At 43.7% G+C, this 6,166-nt stretch overlaps 1 long non-coding RNA gene across 1 annotated transcript; it reads right to left on the reverse strand.

The window, feature by feature from the left end:
- Positions 1–756: 756 nt before the first annotated feature.
- Positions 757–2,422, reverse strand: LOC123124284 (uncharacterized). The gene is made up of 3 exons (XR_006461030.1): positions 2,310–2,422; positions 2,168–2,218; positions 757–2,099 (listed from the first exon to the last, which is right to left on the reverse strand). It is a non-coding gene; the product is annotated as an uncharacterized lncRNA (long non-coding RNA).
- Positions 2,423–6,166: the final 3,744 nt, after the last annotated feature.

Here is a 6,166-nt window from a genome sequence, read left to right on the forward strand (position 1 = left end):
GGTAATGTGGCCCCTCCACTATAGATCCCATTGTGATTTTAATGTCACGTCATTCCACCTTAATGTTCGACCAATTGAAGACATGGAGATCGTTCAATGACTGCTTCCTCACAACAGTTTGCGCGAAGACTGCCTGGACCACATGACCTTTCATGCCCTTGTGCTTGTTTGACTTGGGGTTTCAGTGGCTGACCTTCAATGGGTCCCACACTCGCGAGGGCGCACCCAAATCAATGCAAATACAATATGCCTCCAATAGACAACCATTCAAGAATCGGGCACCCGAGACTCAAGTACTGCCGATTGAGGGTTTCGATGGTTGACCTCAAGGGGTCTAGGACCACTCGAATACATGCAGGTGAAGGGAAGCATGACATCATGTGTTCTGGTTCTGACATGAATCCTGAGGATATTACCCTTGAGGGACACCAGCTTCACCCGACCCACTCGGAAACCAGGTACCACTTGATAATTTTGTTGGGATTTTGGTATGCCCCATTTTAGGTCACTATCTAGATTCCATCCACTGGAAATGACTAGATACCACCAAGACTTGCCCTATAGAGTGGATACAACTCGACTCTTTACCTTTTTTCTACATGAGTTCTACTAGTCCATCACAATCCCCCTCCAAGCAACAAGACGACACACTCAGGCGAGTATTGCTTGAGAAACTTTCCCAAGAGAGAAGGCTGAAGCCCTCGTCTCAGGCAGAGCTGCCGCGAGGACAAGGAACAATCAGTCTCTAAAGGCGTTGGGAGCTATTGATGATGGCATACCACCCATGTATAGTCAAGAAGGACAAAAGTCGACCCGGTAGCGTCAAGTGGGCCGGAACGATGACTTAGAGCCCACTTTCTTTACAGGGAGTAGGGCACATAATTCTCTTGGAGTACAAGCAAACCAGAAGGCGCGCCTGACGAACAAGTGTTCGGTTTGACCCGGATGGGTGCACCCATTTGTAAACTGGCTAGAGCCATGTATGGCGAGCTAGGGGGCTCTCGATCAAGGATCGATAAATCTCCACTCTTTCTAACAATTCATCTAGAATCATCTAACTTAGTGATATTTAGGGATCCTCACCTAACCCTTCATCTCCCACCTCTCTGCCGCCATCGCGGCTGCCCTTTGTAACGAAGAACCCTAGGTTGTGATCACTCAGATCTCAAGCTGCATATGAGCAATACAACTCTTAGTAGTAGGATTTGGTTTGTACCTCTCTTAAGAGGGCCCAAACCTAGGTTGATCCTAATGTGTCTCGCGTGAAGCCATCCAGACCTGCTACTCGTACTCCGCCCGACACAATTTGGTGCTAGATCAAAGCTCCAATAGCTGCCGACGGATCAAAAGATCGTTATGATCCATCCCTGACAAGTCTCCATACGAGGGAAAACACAACTCTTGGAGTAGCGCAGGCGACAATGATTACGCGCCGACAAAGTAGGCTATGGGAGCGGTCGGAGGCAAGGGGAGGCCCCATGGAATTCTCGTGGAGCCGCAGAAAGATGTTAAAATTTCCAACCCTATCAGGATTCCCCCCCCCACACAGACGAACATATGGCCATTCATATCCCCCTATGCCATGGACCAACGTAGAAGTGTGGAAGATAAGGCATGACAAGCTAGGCCCACATGATCGATCAACATTGCCCGTATGTTCATAATTGGGATTAAGCTTCATTGAGTGCCTATGTAAGAGAACATGACAACGCTTATCTTTCTGCTGATGGCAACTGCCTTCGGTCTTGCTAGTTTCTATGCTACCTACCAAGAATCTTGTAGAATCAATTCCATGTACTATATTATGGTATATTTAATTATTCAGACCATGTTAGCTCTTGTGGCCAAGCTTCAAGTCAGACTCATAATTCCTCCTATCTTGCTAACAAAAAGAAAAGTTTTCTATGGTGCTGTCATGGACATGGAAACTTGGGTACAAGTTTCACTTCCACCTTCTAAAAAGCAGCAGTTCTGACCATAGAATATAATGTGCACTAGAACCATAGTTAATTAAGGCAAACCTCATGGGGCTCCAGAAAAGATCGGCATCCACGCGGGCCTCAATCTCCCACGAAGATCATCCGTCCCATGGCTGTAGCCTGCCAGCAACAGAAATCATCATGGTCCATAAAGACAAAGGGAAGAAGAACATCAAAGGTAAACGAACCATCGCCACTGCGGAACCGGCATCTGCTTCTCCTCCTACTCCCCGTCTACCCTGCGTCCAACCAATCCGATCAGGAGTTGTACTTTGCAATCAGTTGAAGTTCATCACTGCAGCACGGGAAGAAGTGACGTGGAAAGCTTACAGGTCTATGAAGAACTGAGGTGGAACACCTACAGCTGCAGCACGCTCCCCGGCGCCGCCAACTGGGTATTTGGCGTCTTGGCAACGAACTGTAACGCCCGTGTGAGCGAGGCTGCTGGCAGGGTAGGCCACCAGGTCAGAGCTGGAAATTTGAGTAAATTTGGTAGGTAGGTAATAAATTTCATAATAGTGAATGAATTGGAACTGTAACGGCAGTAATAAATAGTGTAGCATGATTTGCATCTGTATGCTTCTCAAAACAAAAACAAAATCTGGATCTGACGACTCTGCTAGAGTTGCGAAGCAGCTGTAAGCACCTTGAAGTTTCAACTGAAGTGGAGAGAAGAATTCCTGATTCCTGAACATAAATCCCCAGTGATTAGAATCGAACCCACTTGATAACGACCAGCCTTAGCAACGGCGTTCTTAGTTTCCCGTACTCTTGTGAAGATGCTAAGGATTGTTGTATCCAGGTATGGAAACTTAATAACCGTGCAAGTTTTTCAGTTACCAGTTACCACCTGCTAAAATCAGAAGTTCTGATCTAGAATGTGTACTAGAATCACAGTTTAAGATCGGGAAACCTCATCCTTGATCGTTCTATTCAAGATCGGCATCCGTTGGCGTCAATCTTCCTCCGGGATCTTCCATGGCTGCAGCCTGCGAGCAACAGCACCCAATGACTAGATTCATCCAACCAAAAACACAAATCACGAAGATCCAGAACAAGAAACGGAAGGTCAAAGGTACAGTAAATAACGGGGAGGTATTGATAGCGGCCTATGCGGCGGCGGCCGAGGAGAAACTCCCGGTACGGTGCCTCTTCCGGCCGGCTCCTGGCCACTGTGCTTCGCCGCGCTGCAGGGTCCAGCGCACACCCTAGCCATCAGGCCCTGGCCCTAGCGGCTGCCGCCGCAGGCGGTGCTAGGCTGGAATTCTCGCGTGAAGGAACCAAAGAAGATTTGGGATCGGTTGAGGACTAGAGAGAGGGTGGCTAGCTATAAGACTGGTGAAACAAACTGTAACAGCCGCGTGCGAGGCTGGCAGGGTGGGCCACCCGGTTAGCGGTGGAAATTTGAATAAATTTGGTAGGTAGGGAGGTGGGTTTTTGCTATCAATACAGTATAGACGTCTTTCTCACGCAGCTATTAAAGCGAAAATAATTTAGAAGCCAAGCACCGAATCAATTTGAAAATCAAGTCATTAATACAATTAATTAGCCAATAATTACTTACTCATATAATTAATTAGTTTACTTTAAATAAAGTTTTTTCCACACCGAATTGATTTGGAAACCAAGTCATTAATACTATAATTTATATCTACATATATATATATATAGCTAATAATAAAGGAGTTATTGCTTCTGGCGGTATGTAGAAAATTACCTCCATAGTTGCAAAATATCACCTACCAATGCCATCTATAATTTATACAAAATGTTTCACACAAGAGAATCCTTGCCCGAGCCGGCCATGTAGTAGGAACCTCCTATACTGCGCTCTGCACGTTGGGAAAAGACGCAAAGTGCCTGTTCGGGCCGGCCCATGCCTGGATAGGCTGTTTTTCTATTTTTCTATTTTTTTGCTTTTCTACTTTAAATAATTTGGGACTTCAAGAAAGTTTCAAAATTTTAAGAAAATAATATTTTTGCAATAAAAAGTTTTAATAAATCATAAATGCTTGTGGATTCAAAAAATATTCATGATTTTTTAAATGAATGTTTGCTTATTCAAAAAATGTTCGAAATTTTGAAAACAAATGTTCAAAAAATCAAAACATGTTCTTGATTTTTTTAAAAGTTTGTGTATTAAAAAATGTTAATGCAATTGAACAAAATGTTGGCAATTCAAAAAATGGTCATGAATGGAAAAATATCCTAAATTTTTTTAAAATAGTTTGTGACTTACAAAATAGTTTATTCATTCATAAAATGTTCGCTGATTCAAAAAATGATTATGCATTTCACAAAATGTCCGTTAAATCAAAAAAAGGTTCGTGAATTTAAAAAATTGTCCCGTCAATTTGCAGAAAAATGTTCGTTGATTCTAGAAATGTTTTACGATTCAAGAAAATTGTTCGCAATTTTGAAAAAAAACTATTTGGAATAGTATGAAATGTTCACGAATTGAAAAAATTATTGTTTTTAGAAATGTTTGAAAATTTGTTAAAGTGTGCATGGATTTGAAAAATGTTCACGATTTCAAATATGTGCACAAGTTTATAAAAATGTTCATGATTTCACAAAATTGTTCATGATTTAACGAAATTGAGAGCGATAATGTATCTCGGTGATGCAGGAAAATATGGTCATAGCCATTGGAGATTATGATTTTTTTTCTCCCGTTGCAACACACGGGTCCTTTTGCTAGTTAATTAATCAAGCAGACAGTTAATTAGACCTGTAGAGAATTAAAAGTATAGTTTTTTTTCTAACTATGTATTTGCCCGTGCTTGTTACGAGGGCAAAATAATTTTTAACACAATAATAATAGATGAAAATACATTAATGAGCCTGTCGCGGCTGTCGTCGCATCGTCGGCGCCGACAACTTGTCTTCTTCGATTAAGTCGGGGAGAGAAGGATATATACGAACCGCGTTTCTAGAAAAATCCAAAAAAATTCGAAACCCACGCACTCTTAAGTGATTTCATGCATATGCATGATCTCCTAATCCTAGTGTGCATGCGAGCCAATTCACAATCAGGTGACAGTTCCAACATAGGATAGACATTAGGCGCGGTGGTCCTTCGTGAGGGAGCCCCCGATGTTGCCATGTCATTTCTTATTTTTTGCTAACTCATCATTTTTGTTTTGCCTCTGCAGGGCAGGGGACGACCATTTCCTTATCTTCTTTCGCTCCCGTGGAGGAACATAAGCTTGCGCGCGGGGGTGGGGCGGTGTTGGCACCATGCTCCTTGTCATGCTCCACATCCATATCAAGCTTATTTTAGCTCAAGCTGACTCCTTGTCTCTCTCTCGATTTTCTTCCCCTTCATCAGGTTCCAATGGAGTTTCCGCAGTGTCATTCGGATCCTCCTCCCCTCCTCCATGCCGGCTTCAATAGACGTACGCAATCGTGGGGTGTAGGCATTGCCACACCGTATCGCCAGCGTTTCGACCCGCCCTCCTCTCATAGGGGCCCTCCTGCCTGAGAAGCACTCCCACGACCAAAGTTTTGGTTCCTCGACATGCTCCTTCTGACCACAACCATCCATAATCCATACTCGATTTCCTTCGAGTTGTCTACTCTGTCGCCACATTCCTCTTTGATGTGACCCAAGACACCACGAACCTTGCAAAAAAATAAATCCTATATTTTCATATTTTATGAGCAAGTATATTCTCTCTTTCCCATTCTAATTTAGAGGTGCAAAACGGGTTATGCAAGTGCTATCTTGGCCCTTAATTACTCTCACATAATTTCCTTCATACACCCTAGAAGGGTTCATGTCCACACTCTTTACATGCCCAATCCTCCTTGGGTTGTGACCGATAAAGATCCGGGAGATCGTGGATCTCCACCAAGACATGAGTTATGTTACCCACCACGCCCCTCGGTCTACCCCTTTCGCCATACTCTTCTACGATCACCATTAATCAACGGAAGATCCATGGCCCCTGGTGTGTTACCCGATTCCAGTCGCCCAACCAGAATAACTGGAGCACGAAGAGGTTATCATCCACCTCGAAGAAATTTGTTTTGTTAGCAGGTCGCCATGCATACTTATGGTATCCTTGAAGGCATCGACACTGAACGTTTCTAAGGTGTTAACCCTAGCAACAACAAAGCCATCTTGCCTCCTTAGAGAGCCTCAAGATCTCTTCCTCGCACACAAACATGTTGTGAAGCTCGAA

The sequence above is a fragment of the Triticum aestivum genome, chromosome 5D, assembly GCF_018294505.1.
Source record: "Triticum aestivum cultivar Chinese Spring chromosome 5D, IWGSC CS RefSeq v2.1, whole genome shotgun sequence".
NCBI classification, from domain to species: domain Eukaryota; kingdom Viridiplantae; phylum Streptophyta; class Magnoliopsida; order Poales; family Poaceae; genus Triticum; species Triticum aestivum.